Source organism: Clarias gariepinus, chromosome 11, assembly GCF_024256425.1.
Source record: "Clarias gariepinus isolate MV-2021 ecotype Netherlands chromosome 11, CGAR_prim_01v2, whole genome shotgun sequence".
NCBI lineage: Eukaryota > Metazoa > Chordata > Actinopteri > Siluriformes > Clariidae > Clarias > Clarias gariepinus.
Genome location: NC_071110.1, coordinates 28061495 through 28080690, shown reverse-complemented (window position 1 = coordinate 28080690; position 19196 = coordinate 28061495). Strand labels below are relative to the sequence as shown.

Here is a 19196-nt window from a genome sequence, read left to right as displayed (position 1 = left end):
TGTATAGAACCATTGCCTACTGTCTCAGCTCTAACCAACATCTTGCCTAAGCTATCAGGTTGTAAGCTGGTATAGATAGCTGAAGACCTCATCTAATCACAGCACCAGGAGTTGAATGAGCTGATAGACAGGTTCAGGGATCACCCCCTCCAGACATGATCATTCATTAGCCACCATATCGAGTTCTGAAAGCCCACTGTCATGCCATCAAAGTAGGGATGGCCAAAATGCTCTGTGATAGTTTCATAGAGGTCAGGTGTAAGTCCATATGAATCTTAAGATCCTTTTTCATTTTACAATTCTGTTTTTATTGCTCTTCCACAGAGTTTAACCATTTTAATGGATCAGTTGTATAGAAATTAGAACAGAAAAACAATGTTACTGTTTTGCTTTTACTTGACTGGAATAATGCAGCAGTCAAAAAGGACTAGGTTTTTGCAGATCAATAATGACAGTCAACAGACAGCCTATAAGGAGAAGGAAAATCAACCACCTGCTGGTGTCAAACCCACCTGCTGTGTGGCACTGGGGCAAATCAAATAGATACACAAACTGCTTGAGCACTTGTATAACACCCTGTATAATGTTATGGGAGAGATGAATTTTAACTCTTTAACTCTACATAGAACTTAGAGCAGGGTCATTATTATTATTTACTCATTTGGTGTGTATCTTAAGTACAGAGATCTCTGTTGTATGCGAAACAAAGGTTGGGCTTCCATGGACTGGAAATGTTTGTACAGCACATCCCACAGATGCTTGATCAAATTGAGATCTGGGGAATATGTATGACAAGTCAACACCTTCTTTGTCAAAAAGAAAAAGGCCACCGCCATTGGGGAATACCTTTGCCTTTAAGTGGTGTACTTGGTCTGCAACAAGGTTTAGGTAGATGATATATGACAAAGTAATATCTACCTAAATGCCTGGACCCATGGCTTCTCTGTGGAACATTGCCCAGAGCATCACACTCCCTTAGCAAGCTTGCCTTCTTCTCATGGTTTATTTGGTACCATCTAATCCACAGGCTCACATTCCCATTGTTGGGGTCAGCATGGGCATTCTGAATAGTCTTCACTTATGCAACCTTAAATACAGCGAGCTGTAATGTACTGTTGGTAGTGAGATCGCATTATAGTGTAGCGGTGAAATACAATGCCGCTAGCTCTGTTTGCATCGGTTGAGAGCTTGTATCTGTGTTTGGTTTTTAATTTAATGGGTTTTGTCCAGTATGTATAGTTATTTTGCAGGTGATATTTTCTAGACAATTTTTTAATTTATTTTACAAAAAACTAAACAAACCAATAAACCACCATTATGCTGACCAGGCAGTTTTTTTTAGCATGCTGTATGTAAATACTGTACTGTACAGTCTCTCTCTAGTTCCGGATTATGTGCCATTCTGAATACATTCAGTTTATTCTTCTATTATTGGACCTGCTCTAATAGTTTTCTCAGTTTTTGGTTGAGAACTTGTTTCATTTAACGTAATGTCATGAATGCCCGCTAAGTAGGATAGGATAATTGTTGCTATAGTGAAATTCTGGGTGTCCAAATTTCTGTTTCTTTTTGCTAAAGCTAATAGCTCAGTTGCTTATTCTTAGCCCTCCATCCATTGACTTGACTTCCTGACAGAAGTGAATCAGCTTGACTGATTTTGTGATATAGCATGCAAACTCTCTTTAAAAGCGGGATTATGGTTGAAAAGCAGGTCAGCACCAAAGAGCGTGCAGAGGGAAGCTGACTGATTGTGTTCCTGGTCTGTACTCCAAAGAAAGGCCAGCAATGCATAGCAGCATGAGTGTGTAGGCAGGCTAGAGTTTTACATTATTTATCATCTCATCATCTATACCGCTTTATCCCATATACAGGGTCGCGAAGAAGCCTGGAGCCTATCTCAAGAGACTTGCTAAATATATTAGGCACAAGTTGCACACTGTGGGTTTAAAACCCACTGTTTTCTCTTTCACCATCATCATCATCATCATCATCATCATATTATTATTATTATTATTATTATTATTATTATTATTGTGTATCAATGAATGGTATTATATCAGATTTAGACAATGGTAGAGTCACAGGAGCACCTTCACCTTATAAGATACACACATCACCACTACAGTATATCCTCTTTGAATCAATGCATATTTTGGGCCTATTACTTTTGTCCTCCTTCTTCAGCTATAGTATTGAAAGTGCTTTCTCCATTTCTTTTAGTGGTAATGACACTCAAAGGGTCTCAAGTGTAACTGAAGCAGCAGAAATGGCTTCATTGTAGGCCTAGTCTGATTACATCAATGGCCTGCTAAAACACTGTAGGTCCCGAGTAATGGCTGTTATGGCTGTGATGGAGGAGCAGTGTCTCCATTAAGACTAGAGCAGCATGGTGGATGTTGTTCTCAATTACAAAAGCTCCATGTTTTTGTGCTGTGATGTTTTTTTTTTTGTTTTTTTTTACCAGAAATGAGATTTACAAAGACACACAATGCAAGGGACAAGACAGTGGAAGAGAAATATCAGATCAGAAACACAAAAGTATGGAAGGAGAACCAAGATGCAGCTGTGGTCAGATCCTTTCCTGTACTTTACCTTTGCACATCTTTTAAAAAAAAAATCTATTCACACTTCAGCCTCAGGATTGAACTGCTTTTGCTATAAAGTTCCCATGAGCACCAAACACCTTGTGTATTTTTCTCATTTATTCATTCAGTCTTCAGTAATAGCTTTATCTTGTTCAGGGTGGCAGCAGACCCGTGTTTGTTTGTGTTGTACAGTGACAGGTCACATCATTCTGTGACAGAAATGGACATTAGGTTATCAGTGTCAAAGAGAACAATGCAACATGATTGCTCCCTAGTTGTTTATTGTTTATCTAGCTTTTCAAGTAAAACTTTTCAAGGTTTTTGTGCCTGTTGTGGCTTAATGGGTAAAAACAAAGAGGCAATAAGCATTATTTCATTATGCTATATATTCATTATGCAACATATTCATATGTCGCCATAGAGCTTAACAAACATCTATCTATCTATCTATCTATCTATCTATCTATCTATCTATCTATCTATCTATCTATCTATCTATCTATCTATCTAATATCTTTAATGAGGTACTTATACTTTTACTCAAGGTTTAAGAAATCATCCACACTGTAGCCACATGTGTAGTAATAATAATAATAATAATAATAATAATAATAATAATAATAATAATAATAATAATAATAATCTAAATTGTGAAAAATGTGAAATTCTGTTCTTGCTTAAACATAATTCTCTTGTCATTCAATGAGCTTTAGTCACTATGGTCAAACCTACCAGGGCACAAAGATTAGAAAAAGTTCATGATAAACAGTATATACAGTACAAACATATCTATATTCATCTATGATCTATATCATGGACAGTCGCAGCACAGAGCAGCATGCCAAGCATTAATTTTTCTTACAAATTTCCATGGTGAATTTAGAGAGTGGTGCTTGTTTGCTATCCCAATACCTGTAATTCCACAGAGTAAATAACTGCATCTCTGACTGACTCACAGGATTGATCATCAGCGAGGCTGTGGAAATTACGTAGCATTTCATCCCAGCAGCAGAACACAAAATTGTAGAGTGACTGATTTGCAAGTTTAGGGTTCGATTTATTCTGCAGGGATAATTTTATACCATTTTCACAGTTGGTGAACTCCCAAACATAACACATATATAAAAAATAAGCCATAAGTTAAAAATAAAAAACGCTTTTCTTGCACCATTCTAATAAATCCTGGGCTACAAGTTTACTCGACTAGAACCTATAAATTACAGTAGGTGAAAAAACTACACCTTATAAATATTATAATCCAAATTGTACTTAATCAAAGAACAATATCCAAAATGTTATGCATATAAATAGTATAAAATTAGCAAATATGAATTAAAATATTCCATACTAAATAGTGTAGTATTGAAAATGATGATTTGTATCTGGACTTCATAAACATTGACAAAATACAGTCTTACAGTAAAAACTTTGAGTGTTCTGGCATGGTATTTATGAATGAGGAATTTTGCATAATGCACAGGAAAAGGGATTTTAAGTGCCCTAGACACACTCTAATGGATTTGGGCCATTTTAGCAACAAGCAAAAAAAAAAGAAAAGGAAGATTGAATATGCACTCGACTCTCGACACTCGCAGGTCCATGAGCAGAGCAAGGAAAGTGCAGCACTCAAGGTATTAGATTACTGCAGAATCTGGACTATTAATACAGTAAGCAGTATGGCACATCCAGAGTACTAATACAGCTGAGGTTAGTGGAGGCAACCAAAGTGTGAACCCATGTTTGAGTGAATATTATAAATGACCAAAACACAATGGAGTATGTGAGGATTACTGGGATGAAACAGACCCGTTAAGTACTTGTTGTGTAATTGTTTAGGAAATCAGCTTTGGTATAATTAATGAACAATTAAAAATTGTAATACTGAGATTTAAATTTCTAAGATTTGAATTTAAAGTTCTGATTTATTTTTTGCATAATTGCAAAACAATAACCCATGGAAAGTTTTGAGAAGTTCATATGTAAACAGTTTTTCCAGTTTGTAGAATTAAGATTTTGTGATAATTGTACAATATGATGGCACAGCAAGCATTGTTTCTGCCTCACAGCCCCAGACAGGAATGTGTGTGTGCGTGTATGTTTGTGTGTGACGTATTCCAATATGACCCCAGAGCAGTCCTGACCACGCTTCAAGCCATTTCCACATGTTTGGGCCATTAACGAAGTTCCTGGTGGGCCAGTGTTTTATACGTTAAGCTTGGATCTGGTGTACTGAGAAATCTCCAACCACTAGTGAAACACTGGGATAAATGCAGTAGTATAGCAGGAGATTATATAGAGAAATAAAGGGAGCTTTTATTGTTATAACTGTGTTCTGTTATTCTGCATAATCTTTCATAATCATAGTCTTTTATTTTCTTACTTTTAATTCACATCAAATATCTGTGATTTTTGGAACCAGATCTTGCATTCCGAAAATTCTTTATATTCGATACCTTACATGGGTTTCAAGTACAAATGTCCAAACGATATGCTGCTGAAATAATCATTTTAGCCAAGCCATGTCCTTCGCTGATAAATGCACTGCACAAAGGTTAGAAAAATTGTAATATCCAACGGGATATGTGGTGCTAAAGAAGGATACTGTATTCTTCTATTAACTGAATGGTTTATTACTCATAGGCTCTCAACTACATATTTTCACTTTGAAGGGCATAGCTCTCGGGCCGACATTGACATCTTGACTATATCATTATGGACTCAACCAGATGTTATTCCTGCCAGTCAAAAAAGGCATAGCATTTAAAGGAGTGAGATAAAAAAAATACCCTGGATACAATACTCACACATACAGCGCAGATTAAAGATGTGTATGTGAAAAATCACCTATCTGGTACAGTATGTTACAATTAAAGCTCAGGGATAAATACTGATGTATTAAAACACAAAAGAAGCCATTGCATTAGGACCTTACTTACAGCAGTTTAATGATGATAATAAACTGTCCACACTGACTAAAGATTATCCTGATCCATTTATGTTCTAAGAAACCTGCATATAAATTTCTCTTACATATTTCTCATCTGTAGTGCATCAGTTCAAATCAGTATAACAGTAGACGTGTGCACTATTGATTTTTCTTGCAATTTACAATTAAATAAAAAGAATAATTTAAAGGTTCAGAATCTATTAAATAAAAAAATTATAGTGTATAATGAAATTTCTGAATATTGAAGAAGAGTAAAAAAAATATGACCTTATTTGTTAAGTAATAGGTTTAACACCTTGTTGTTGCGTTATACGGTAGGTATCATTTGTTTTCAAATAAAAAGTCTGTCTCTTTCACTTCCCCCAGAAAACTTTTTTTTTCTTTTTGCTTTTTCTTACCTTACCCCACTGTTTGACTAAAAATATTTTGGTGGCATTCTTCAAAAATATAGTCCATTCACGATAACTATAGTTATCTAGCTCAAAACATTCCCTATTTACCTTGAAGAAAAGGAGGGACACAATGAATGGAGAGTTCTTCTCTCTCTCTCTCTCTCTCTCTCTGTCTGTCTCTTAATACTTTTTCTTATCACTGCTGTTTCCTGCAAAACACTTTAGTGAAGCTGCGGAAAGAGGGTTTTAACATTTACCCACATTTAGCTAAATGAATGTGAGATTAATATCTGTTGGTTACATTCTGTAGTGCCTGCCTTATTTACATACAGATATAGATGGGGCCAGATATTTCAAGAGCATTTTATAAATAAAACCCTTAAGCAATAACAGATAACACCAGTAATTAAACTGAGCAAGCGGCTTATTTATATAAAAGAAAAAGTGGTGAAAAAATTATTCAGGTGTCAAAATATTTAAGTTAAGGGCAGAATTCCTAAGTAAGTTAATATAATGGTAAAATTGTTTTTTTTTTTGTGCTAAAATTGTTAAATACAATTAAAGACAATAACAAAAGTACATTATTTTAGTTAAATTGGCATAATATCAGTATGTTAAAGTTACACTGGTTTAAGTGTATACTGAAACACAGTTGGTACTTTATCACAGATGGTAACTCAAAAACTCTAAATATGTTTGGACCCAATTTCATTCCCTCTTTGGTTTCTCTGTCTAATTTAATTTCGATTACCTAAATCAATAAATAATTTTCATCCTAAATCTCCCTTATGTTGTATTTTCATCCTAAATCTCTCGTATGACCTATAAATACATGATTTAATCTATTTCTTATTTCTTATCTGATTCTAGGTTTGCAATATTAATTAGTACCTAAAATTTTTTACCTAAAGATACAATAAAAAATTGATTGTTTACTGCATGTAACAACCTCAACAGAAACCTCATTTCCCCTCTCGTCTGTTCCAACCACTTAGCATTTAGCATCACTAGTCTACTAATCACTATCTGACCAGTTTGATTTATACACATTCACATTCCATACAGACTTAAATAATTATTTTGATTGTGTAAAGCTGCTTTGCTACAATGACAATTGTTAAAAGCGCTAGACAAATAAAATCTAATTGAATTGAATTGAATTGAATTGAATTCATCATTTGTGTTGGTTTCTCATTGGTTTATGTTAAGTTGTGTTCATTTATAGCTCACTGTGTGGCAAGTACAGAGACAGAGCTTAAAAAGTTGTGAATACAAACTAAAATGCCACTGATCAGTATATGACTGATACTATCTAATCTCTCGCATCAATACATCACTTCTTTTGTTAAGTCTTTTTAAGCGTCCATAAAAGATGCCTGTGGTTTGTAGCGTATTCTGAGGTACACCTCACAGAAGACGATGTCTATGCAGCATATCAAACATTTGGCTGGGCTTGGAACATGACACCGAAAAAGTCCTTGTCAGTACAATTCTTACAAAAGTGGATTAAAATTCAATTATCTATCGCAGGTACCCTACAGCACAGTGAATTTACACTTATTTATTTTTTCACATATCCCAGTTAGGAAGCTGGTGTCAGAGTGATGCGTCAGCAACCCTTGAGCAAATGCGGTAAAGACTCTCGCTCAAGGGCTCAACAGCAGCAGCTTGGCAGTGCTCGGGGTTGAACCTCAGAACTTCCAATTAGTAACCCAGATCCTTTGCCATTTGAGCCACCAGTTTCGCATAAAAAACAGTTCCTCCCTTGCTTTTTGAATATCTTCCTTACTTGTTTTCTTATCTCAAATAAGCGAAGCTTGAGTTAATATGGAGTTATCACAAAGCAATGTTTCCTAAAGTGTAGGTCACGGCCCTCTAGTGGGCCATAAGGGTACTGCAGGTGGGCCGAGCTATGTCATTTATAAGAAATAAATGAAAAGCTTTTTAAATTACAGTTTTGTAATTAGGTTTACAATTCCCATAAAATATTCCTGGTTGAGTATTTACATTTAAACAGTAACCAGAACTAATAAAACAAAGCCACAGGATTTAAATAATGTGATATTCTTCATTTACTTTGTGGTGATCAGCTGTGATTAAAGGTTTGGGTGGGTGGCAAAAGATATCCAGTTGGGCCTGAGCTTTGTTAAGTTTAAGAATGACTGAGTTTTTTTTTTTTCTTTTTTTTTTTCCTTTTACTGTTACATTAAAGACGGCACATTTCCCTTTTATATGGGGTTATGTAAACCTAGGTTTCAATTCTGTTGATTAAAAATGCAGAGTGATTACATTAACACATTTTATAAGTGGCTGAATAGCGAGCAGTGCAGGTGGCACTGAGTAAATGGAAACTACTGAGAGCAAATGAAGGCAATTATTAATTTAACACATTAGTGCAGTTCAGTTAAGTGTATTATTAGCAATATTACTGCAATTCAGTAGGCCGTGTTTATTGATGGGGCTGGTTGTTTATGGTCATGGCCATGTTCTGTTACAAAGGGAGGTGTGAAAAATGGAGACTTCTCTTCATGACCATTTTATACCAAGCGCCCAGACTCATCAGGCGAAAGGATGAATATCCAAAATCACTGATGATCAAGCAAAAGAATAATTAAATATGTGAGTTATTATGCGTTAAACACAAGACATTTCTCAGTAGGTTAAAACAAGCAAGAGGGTTCAGGTTATATCAGGTTATATAGGATATATATATATATATAGCATTACTTTTTCCTATATATGACCCATCACATCAATCTAAGGTCACATTTTTAGTAATTTGAGCTATGCATCTTTTCATATTCCTAGGTCAATAACCTCTATTAAATAACCTTAAATAATACCTTTATTACTGCATCATGTCCGATTGCTGTAATATGGCCAGTGTGAATTTGTTTACGAGGGAAGCCAGCAAAGATCCTATTTTTAGTCCAGCAAAATCCTATTTTTAGAATATTTAAATTGAGATTTTGTGATGTAATAAGAAAGAGAGAACCTTCAACCTTATTTTGACACAAGGATTTCCTGCTGCCCTTATAAATAACTTATAAGTTAAGCAGTGTGATTTTAATAAGCAGTGTAATTATATATTGAGAAAATGCTCCAGGCAGCTTGGACATTATTAAAGTTCTTTAAAACAACATGTAGGATTACAATTTCTCAGTTCTGCCAAAATTGAAAATGTTATACATTTCACCTACAGCACTATTACAGTAGATATGAGTAGCCAAAACTAACCTGGCGATTTAATACCCAACGTTATATGAAGGGTCACGTATGGAAGAACATTAAATTGTGTTTGGTCTAGATAAAACCAGATTAGTGCAACACATTGTCACACTGTATATTTGGAATCAAATATATGTGTGAAAAAAACTATGCAAAAGGAATTCTCCTAAAATATTAAAAGCTTGCAATGAAAAATGTATAACAATTTTGATCATATACTGTATGTGTATAGAGAGTACATACTGTATACATACTGTATATCCATCCACTGTCTCCTGTACAATGTTAGTGTGAATGTTGCAAGGAGGTTCTACCACACAATGGAAATAAATACAATGGTTACCATTGGCCTCAACAACCCCTAGTTGGACTACCTAGATGGATGGATGGATGGATGGATGGATGGATGGATGGATGGTCTTCTGTACAGATAGGAGTTTAAGCATAGTTTTCTGAATTTGTAGTTCAGATCTGATTTGAAACTAAACTGATTGCACTTACAATAAATGTGCAATAATATAACATTTTTATTCAATTTTAATAGTTTATATTAAATACTCACATGTTTATGACTTTTACATTATTAAATCAGTAAAAACAAAAATAGCAATATTTTTCCAAACATTACTAGGTAACACAACTCAAATATAACAAAAAAAAAGTCTTTTGTACCCTTCTTCAAAGCAGTACTATTCAACAATGAGGTCACGTACATGCATTGTAAGCTCTTTTGCAGTCCATTGCTGCAGCAGTCAGGTGGAACGAAGAAGAAAATCTTACAGAAATAGCTGAATTAGAACCACTTTAGTGATGAAATGTGCATCCATTTAACACCAACAACAAATATTTTTGCTTCTCTTAGTTGTTCCAAGGCAGTTTGGACCATTGGTATTGGATTTTGTTTTATGTCCTGATGGTCTATACAGAATGGTCTATACCACCTCTTTTCCCACAAAGAAGAACCCGTTTCTGTTGTCTGGGTTGGTGTGGCTCCTGCAAACAGCTCAATGGCACAATCATAGAGTCATTGTGGTGTGAGTCTTTGCTGAAAACTCAGCAAGGAATTAGAGCTTAGACTTTAAGGTGATATGGGACTGTTAGCTACTGTAGAGCTTCTCAATCAATGAAGTCACCAGCAACACCAGAGCTGATTAATGCTGTAACACAAAAGTTTTCGATGTGTGATCTGTACAGGCAGTGTAGGGTTGCGATGAGAAACAAAGTGGCTGTGAATCACTGTGCTGGAGCGAGGAGTGGAGATCACTCACACAGAGTCATCAACCTTTGAGCAGAGTGTTGAGGCACGTGGACATGTTAAACAGCTTGTCAAGGAGGATCAGCTCATCTCTTCACACCAATTGAATAAGCATTTCAGCATTAAACCCTTGAAGAAAAAAAATGACTTTGAGTGCCAGCTCGTTCCAGCCCCCTCCAGCTGCCAGAGTGCAGTAACTTAACACATATCTATAGAAATGATAGATATACCATATCATTAACACCACAATACATGACAGTATTAACAATGATTATCAATGATGTACCAGTTAACTGGTGACATGATCATGTTCATACAAGGCTCATTTATGCCTTTGGAGAGCAAAGGGTAGCCTGTTCAGAACCAGTTTAGAATCAACAGGATACTCAATGGGATGTACAATCCATGGAGGCCTCACCACACAACCCACAACATCCAAAGGAACTGCTGCCGATATCCTGGTGCCAGGCAACACAGCATACCCCAGAGGTCATCCATTCAAACCCTAAGGGTTGCCCAGCGGCACAAGGGGTACCAACACAATACTACTTTGCATTTTAATGTTATGACTGATTGGTACCTATATTTTCATGCCAAACTTCAACTTTTCTAGAGGAATACTGTACATTATATCTCCAAAAGTATGCGGGCACATACCATTCCAAAATAATAGGCATTAATGTTTAGTTGCACCCTTTTTGCTACTATAACAGTCTCTACTCTTTGGAAAAGGCTTTCCACTACTATTTGGAATGTAGCTGTGGGGATTTGTGCCCATTCAGCCAGGAATGGCCAAAAGTTAGGGCAGTGATGTCTAAATTTATTTCACTTAGTGCACAAGGGCATCGTCATGCTTTAACAGGTAAACGTTTCTGTGAAAGGAAAGTTTAATTCGACTGAATAAAAAAAATTGCCTGTGTTTTTTTGGATTTTCAAAAAGAAATGTTTGTTATGAACACATTGATTTGCGAAATTGTAATACAAAACTTGTTCATTTCATTCTAATCTACATAACTGCCCCTTTCAGACTGGCTGTTATGTGTCCTAGTGTAATTGTGTGGACCTGTTGGGTTACTTGTTGTATGACTCCTGTGTTAGAATCTTAAATAATAATTTAAAAAATAAGAATTAGTTATGATTAGTTATAGCGATTAAGCTTTTTCTTAGACCTCAATTTTTTTTTTTAATAAAGTAAGTAATGAAAGTGTCCCCAATCTGCTATGAATTTCCCATCGGAGCTATTTGAGTTGCAAAAACATATTGGTCAAATTTAATACCTTTTTTGGTATTTCTATCTGTATCTGTTAAGTGCTTTAATATCTGAATTTGTGCTGTCAGGTACTCACTCTACATTCTGCTCCAATATTTCTACATGCCACACTGTCTAGCTGACTAGCAGGCCTGAGGCATGTGCCTCTAGTGTAGCTGATGCTCTGTTCAGCTAGCTGACTACGTTAGTTGCATTGCTAATGCAGCAACACTCGGATAGGAGTCAGTTTTCTTGTGTCACTCAATGTATCTTTTTCCTTTTTTTTTTTTTTTTTGTCTAGACATTTTCTAACAGGCTAGTGACCTAAGGATGATCGGCTTTTTTTTTTTTATCATAAATGAAGATCACTTAAACGCTTGGTGATATTGCGTCATAAAAAATTCAACAGTATAAATCACAGCTATCTTTTATGCTATACATAAGAACATTTCCAGTAGCACAATCTGACATAGTCCCAATTCTGGGAGTTCTTATTAAACAGCTGTGTTGCCACAGGAAAACCACTTGCTGGTTAGGCTAATTGAAAAAAAAAAGGGCTTCAAAGAGGTGAACAGGCATGTTGCATGATACACTAGCCCCGTATCTGCAGCCTTGTCACATAAGCCAGTGTCTGGCTGAGGCCTATGGAAACAGGGATCAACACGGCCCTATGGCCCCTTGAGGACTGGGAAGGACTTTACCTAAATCTGACCTACGCACCACAGCCCAAACAGCTTGCTAGTCACTAATGGCCATGTCGGATGATGAATACTAAGCAGAGTAAAATGACAGAAAGGTATCCGAGGCCTTTTTAAGATGAAATCAATAATTTTAAAAATGAATCCATGCCAGAATCATGTCTTCTAACAGTACAAAGACCAGAGTTCTTTTCTACTACATGTCTAAAGAGAATGATTTTATGTTTCTGGTTGGTGTCTAAGTGATCTGATGTTTCTAACAATAAATAAATCCTGAAACTGGTTCACTAGGCCATGGACTAAGAATATTATCGTCTACAAATTCTATTGGCAAGAGACTATAGTAAGAAAAGCACAGTCTTATCACCCGACATGTGGCAGGATCTAAACTGGCTTTTACAGCCATCCTAAAAATGGCAATGCTTTCGAGGGTTGCCTTACAAGGACATTCAAAGTTCTACTCTTTCCTTATAAGAGTAGTAGTAGTGTCTAAAAGTTTTCAGATCAACTCTGTTTACAAGAAAGTACTTCATTTATCTAAGATAATTTATCATTCATCAAAATAATCCTCTTGCACAGGAATATACTGTAGTACTCCCAGCGCTCCTGCCACCTCTGGAATTTATCCTGGAAGTCTTCTTTTTGAAGCGTGTCAAGCACCTCCTGCGATTCATGCTAGATCTCCGCAAATGGTGTCAAATACAGTGACCTTGGAGCTGAAGAGGGCAAAGTCCTGTTTGTTCCTATTTTTTTTTAAATGTTGTTTCCGGAGATAACTCACGTTTGAGAAGAGGTCAGTGACAGGATGCATTGTAGTCACTGACCATCCAGTTGCTCCAAACTGGAGCATCCATTTTTTTTCACCAGATCAGAACATGGTCAGAATAGTACCAGTTGCATAGCTTCCTTGGTACCCATGATGATGTCTTTTGGCACACTAACTCATGTAGGTCTGTTCTCCCTGTAACTGTGTGTGCAGCCTTGTGTTGCCATCTGTTGGCATGTTACAAAAAATAGTCTCGAAACGTTTTGATACCACAGCGAATTGGCTGTTCCCAATATAGTATATACAGTTGATCCTGTTGCCTCTGATGGCCAGAATCATGAATGAATTTTTATATCTTATAATCATAGGGAGTTTATGATTTATATGGAGCCTCAGTGCGAGATCAGAACATATCATTGAGTTAAAACTGTAAGCACTATCACTATCTGGTTTCTGTCAGGTGCTACAAGTGTCTCCCTCTATGAGTGTCTCCCCTTTATGGGCAACACAAAGATTTAAAACACTTAAAAGTTGATTTCTGGAAGTCTGATACTGGGATGCCTACACATTTTTCAGGCAATTTAGGATTAACATCTCTCTTCCTATTATTGTAAGTACAAGTAAGTCATTTACCAGCACCTTTTAAATCAATTTCATTTGGTTTCTCATAATATTGTAAAATATGTTATCCAGGGGATTCTCGCTGCCCCTGGCCCATATCCATTGTCCATATATATATATATATATATATATATATATATATATATATATATATACAATAACATACATAACTAGAGTTTTTGGACAGCTTGCAAAAATTTGCTTCGGTATATTGTCCTTAATGTTCTGGAAATTATACCACAGCTTAATTAGGTGACATCTTGGCATATGGCAATTCAAATAAAATATGTGGGCTAGGCTCAGTCAATGAATTATGGATGCAATAAACATTCTTTCAGTCAAGTGATAAGAAATGAAATATGACAGTGTAAATCTAGTATGACAGTTGTTTTGAATGCAGACTGCTATTTAAGAACTGCAGGTTTAGTTCAGTGCAATTGCTAGAATGCAAGGCAATGCAATGTTTTTTTCTTATTGTTGATTAAATTTTGGAGGTATTCCAGTGGTATGTTCTGTTCTGTCGATAAATACTAATACTAATCCTTTTTTGTGTAATACCTCAGAATAAATCATAGTCACATAATGCTTTTGCAAATGAATAGTGCTTCTAAATACATTATGTGGCCAAAAGTATGTGGACAGCACACTGTATAACCAATGTACCGTATATTTCTTTCCCAACCCTGTTCCCACAATTTTGTCTGGAATTCTATTGGAAAGCCTTCTCGAAAGAGTGGAAGCTGTTATAGAAGGGCATAAAATATTAATACCTAGGGTTTTGAAAAGAAATGTTCAATACATGGGTGTTCACATACTTTTGGACATATAATGTATTTTCCTGGGTTCCTCACAACGCCCCCCCCCCCCCCCCCCCCGCCAAATAAATGGCTTATCAAAATATGAGTTATGATGTTGTTGCTTCGTGCTTTTTGCCCTTTTATAATTACACATGAATGGGAGAAAAAGTCTGATAGCAACTTGCTGGCTTGTTTAAGATGTTCTGCAGGGTGGGGGACTTTTTAATCCTTGGGGTCTTAGAGACCCCAGCTATAAAATAAGGCAAAAAGGTAATTTGTCCCATTTTTTACACTCTGATCGTTGTTCAGATGAGAGAGTGCTCACAATGTTCCCACCCTAATGTCCCTGAAAAAAATTCATATGATGTCCCTTATCATGTGATTTGATGACAAGAACACAAGGGGACTCATAAGGGAACATATTAAACTGGTAGCTATTGGGGATGTAGGGGATAGGTTGCCTCTGCTTTAAAACCCAGGTCCTAGTGTTATTGTTGATTAATGTATTGTTCTTTTTATTTTGAACAAGACATGTTGAGCAAACCAGCTAAATATGGCATAATAATATGGGCTTCAGACTTGCTGTCTTCTTGACCTTATTGATGGTGGTGGTTAGATGTAAATATTATATATGGTTTTAGATAGAAGTTTAAACAATAATACATTATTTTAATTCAGGTTTTATTGTTTATAGTTTCAATGGGGGCATGGTGGCTTAGCGATTAGCACTATCGCATTGCGCCTCTAGGGTCTGTGTTTAAGTTGGAGATGGATGGAGTTTGTATGTTCTCTCTGTGCTTGGTGGGTTTCCTTCAGGTGCTCTGGTTTTCTCCCACATTCTAAAGACATGCAGATTAGGCTAATTTACGTTTCCGATTTGACCATAGCATGTGAATGCGTGCGTGAATTTTGACTGGAGGTCCTACCACTGTCGAAAAAATTGATAAATAAAATAAAATAAAATGGTAATCCTCATTGGCCTCCATGGTCCCTCATTGGACTACAAAGGTTGCTAGATGGATGGATGGATGGATAGTTACAATATTATAATATACTATATGGACAAAAGTATTTGGCCAAACCTGTTAATTATTAAATTCAGGTGTTTCAACCAGACCTCTTAGCCCCAGTGAAGAGCAATAATAATGCTTCAGCATACAAGGCCATTTTCAATTCCAATATGACAGCATGAGGTCTATAAAGACATGGTTTGATGAGTCTGATATGAAAGAACTTGACTGGCCTTCCCAGAGCCCTGACCTCAACAGACCTGGAACAGAGATTGTGAGCCAGGCTTTCTCATCCAACATCAATGCCTGTTCTAATAAATGCTCTACAAAAGGAATGGGTACAAATTCCAACAGAAACACTCCCAAATCATGTGGTCACCTTTCAAGGAAGAGTGGATCCTTTTATACCTGCAAAAGGGGGACCAACTCCATAAACAGTAAGTCTCCAAACATTCAAGTTACGAAATTTCAATGATACGATCATGCGTTTGTACATGTTCAATCGCAAGTTTAGAAGTTAGATTACTTGTCGGAAGGACATATGTGTGCAGTGTGCATCTTCTGCAAGAGCAGTACAAGCCCAGGATGTCCGGAAGCAAGTGTAAAAGCATTGGTGATAAAGCTGGTGCTGCTAAGAAGTGCCAAGCAATAACGATGGAGACAAAAAGTGAAAAAATAATCGAGAGATTATTTTAAAAGTTAGCAGACATTGCTCTTTCTTTTAAAATGAATTAATTTGGTTCCAAACATTATTAATATTCTAGTACCTAGACAATGTTTGTTGGACTTACGGACAAATTGGACTTACGAACAAACTCTTGAAATGGAACCCATTCGTATAGGGGACTTGCTGTAGAAGTATGTTTTTCGATACAATACCATTGCAGGTTTGGCCAAATACTTATAGTATATGTTTGCACTGTGTGTGCGTGTGTGTTTATTCTGTCAATCAAACTAAGTGCAAAGATATAGGGTGTGATTTTTTTTTACACACACACACATGACCTCTGAAACTCCAGGGCTTATAACAGGATAACACGAGGGTTAACAGAATTTCAGTCACAATATTAAAAAGAAAATATTATTCAAACCAGTAAATAATAAAAAAAAAATCACAGCAAGTGTGTTGAAAGTTCAATGCATTGTTTGCTGTCAAATGAAATCTGTATCTGATTTGGTCAGGCGCAAAGGACACTCATTCCTGAGAGTGTAGCCAGGCTGTTCATTACTGCGGTAATACAGCAGCAGGGACACTACCATCAGTGTTCCTGAGGTTCTCCAGATCAAACTTTGGGCTTTGCCTGCGCCTTCAAACATCTTTGAACATCTTGCCTGTGAAGCCGCGTCGTTATTCGGGCTTGTGAGATGCCAGCGAGCGCGAGCCTGCGCCCTACACGCCCATGAGAACTGCCAGGAAGACGTCGCGCGCGGTCGTGTGCGTGCACATTGAGCCTCGTGGACGTGCGCTTTCTATGGATCTCCAAGCGCTTGTTTTTGAAGATGGATACATTTCCTTTTGATCTTGACGCAGCCGAGAACAGCGCGGAAACAGGCACGTCTATAAGGTGAGGTTTGAATCCGGATTATTTCCCCGACCTAATGCAATATTTCACCCAGTTCTGCTAATTGAACTTTTCATGAAAAGTTATCCGATTGGGATGATTATCCGAGCGCTTTGGAAAGAAGGCACCGCTTACGTTAACCGGGAGCTTTACAGGAACCGCGGACAGGTATACACTAAAGGATGGAGGAAGAAAAAAGGGAAAAAAAAAACCTACCATAGGCTTTCGGATTTGTGCTGCTTATTAACCGACGCGAGATAAGATAGATCTTATGGACATCTTGAGCGAACTAAGACTGATTAAAGATGCTAGTCCATCTTATTTGGAAATGATATATTTGGCAGTTGTATATCGATGCGCGATTTTTCTCTTTAATTATCCTTTAATAATATGGTCCATTATGCTGAGTAATGATCAGCAATGCGCTAGAGTAAACTGATAGCTCCTAGATGCATCAGACATCCACATAACACCACAAAGAGTATTATTTGTCCAGCTTCTTCATACATTTCAGTATTCTGCGACTGGGTGAGCGTTTCGGTCGTTCCTTAAACCCGCATTTGAAACCCCGCACACACACACTCACACACGATTAAGACGTTAATTGCGCGGTGATTTTGCTCCAGTTTGACAAATTGTCATTGAGATGGAAATAACCGTGAACGCGCTACTCGTGAACGCGCTACTCTTTTGCGTGCACGCCGGTGTTTCTATCCATCACGCTTTTGTACTTGAATTAAGGAGCAGATATATTGTATTTTCTTTCACCTTCTCCTTTTTTATTTTCTTTCATATGATTCCTGTCGGTCTTGTATTTGTTTTAAAGAAGATTGTCAGGCTGGAGTAATGTTGTAAAATGTCGTATTTTCACCACAGACAGGGGGCCTTGGTGTGCCTGTAGCCTGCCTCTGCCATGCTTGTTTGTTAAACCTCGAAAGGAAACATGCATGAGATGCTAAAATATCCAGGTGCTCTCTCTCTCTCTCTCTCTCTCTGTGTGTGTGTTAACCCCCTTAAAAAATTTGTTATCCATAAAAAAACCTGTATTTGTATTTTAACTTGTCTCATGTATTGGACATGGTCCAATGTCCTGGTTCATATAAATTATAACCAGCCTGTATTAAATGCAAATCTAGGACACATTAATAAGTTATAACGTGACGCAGGGTGGCTTAGCACCAACGCGTCCAAACACGTCCAGGGTCCGAGTTTGATTCTCCCTTCGGGGTCTGCGTACATGTTCATGTGCATGTCAGGTACTCTTGATTTCCTCCCACAGTCCAAAGACATGTGGCTTAGGCTAATTGGTGTTCCCAAATTGCCTGTAGCGTGTGAATGAGCGTGTGTGTGTATGCCTTGAGATGGATTGGCACCCTGCCCTAGGTGTACCCCGAGTCCTGCCCTAAGTCTCCTGAGATAGACTTCAGGTCCCCTGCGACCCTGATTACAGGACAAAGCAATATAGATAATGAGTGAGTGATGATGCAGGTGAGACCATAAGCATACTGGAGAAGTTGGAGAATTGAAGAAATTTCTTTCTGTCCACTTCCATTTTTCCTGCCTCAGGGTCTGTTTGCATGGAGTTTGCATGTTTTCCCCATGCTTGGTGTGTTTCCTCCGGGTGCTCCGGTTTCCTTCCACAATCCACAGACATGCAGATTAGACTAATCGGCGCTCCCAAATAGCCCGTAGTGTGTGAATGCACATGTGAATATTGACCGGATGTCCTATTACGGGCCTTAATTAGACTATGGAGGTTCCTAGATGGATGGATAAATGGATGGATTCTCATATTCATTGAATAACAGATCAAATTGTTTGGAGAAGTAAAAGGGTTTGTTGAATAAAATATAATAAATATTTAATAAAATAGGTGAGAATATATAAAGAAGCGTTAAGAAGTGAGTCCTTGGTGATGAAGTGGATTTAGCTGTTGCATGTAAAAATACGCAACATTGGCTGTGATGTATCATTAAGTTTTGCATTGCTGTCATATTGGAGTGGCATTCAGCGCATTTACAGACTAGCATTAAAGGTGCAGTAAGTGATTATATGGTAATAATGAATAGGGAATATCTCCTGTCAG

General features: G+C 37.1%; 1 protein-coding gene across 1 annotated transcript in view; it reads left to right on the top strand.

Annotated features, from left to right (window-relative positions):
- Positions 1-16875: 16875 nt before the first annotated feature.
- Positions 16876-19196, top strand: part of zgc:172282 (leucine-rich repeat and fibronectin type III domain-containing protein 1-like protein) — a 93804-nt gene continuing 91483 nt past the window's right edge. The window contains exon 1 of the mRNA XM_053506788.1: positions 16876-17113. The gene's annotated coding sequence lies outside the window, so the exon portion shown is untranslated. The remainder of the gene's footprint in view (positions 17114-19196) is intronic.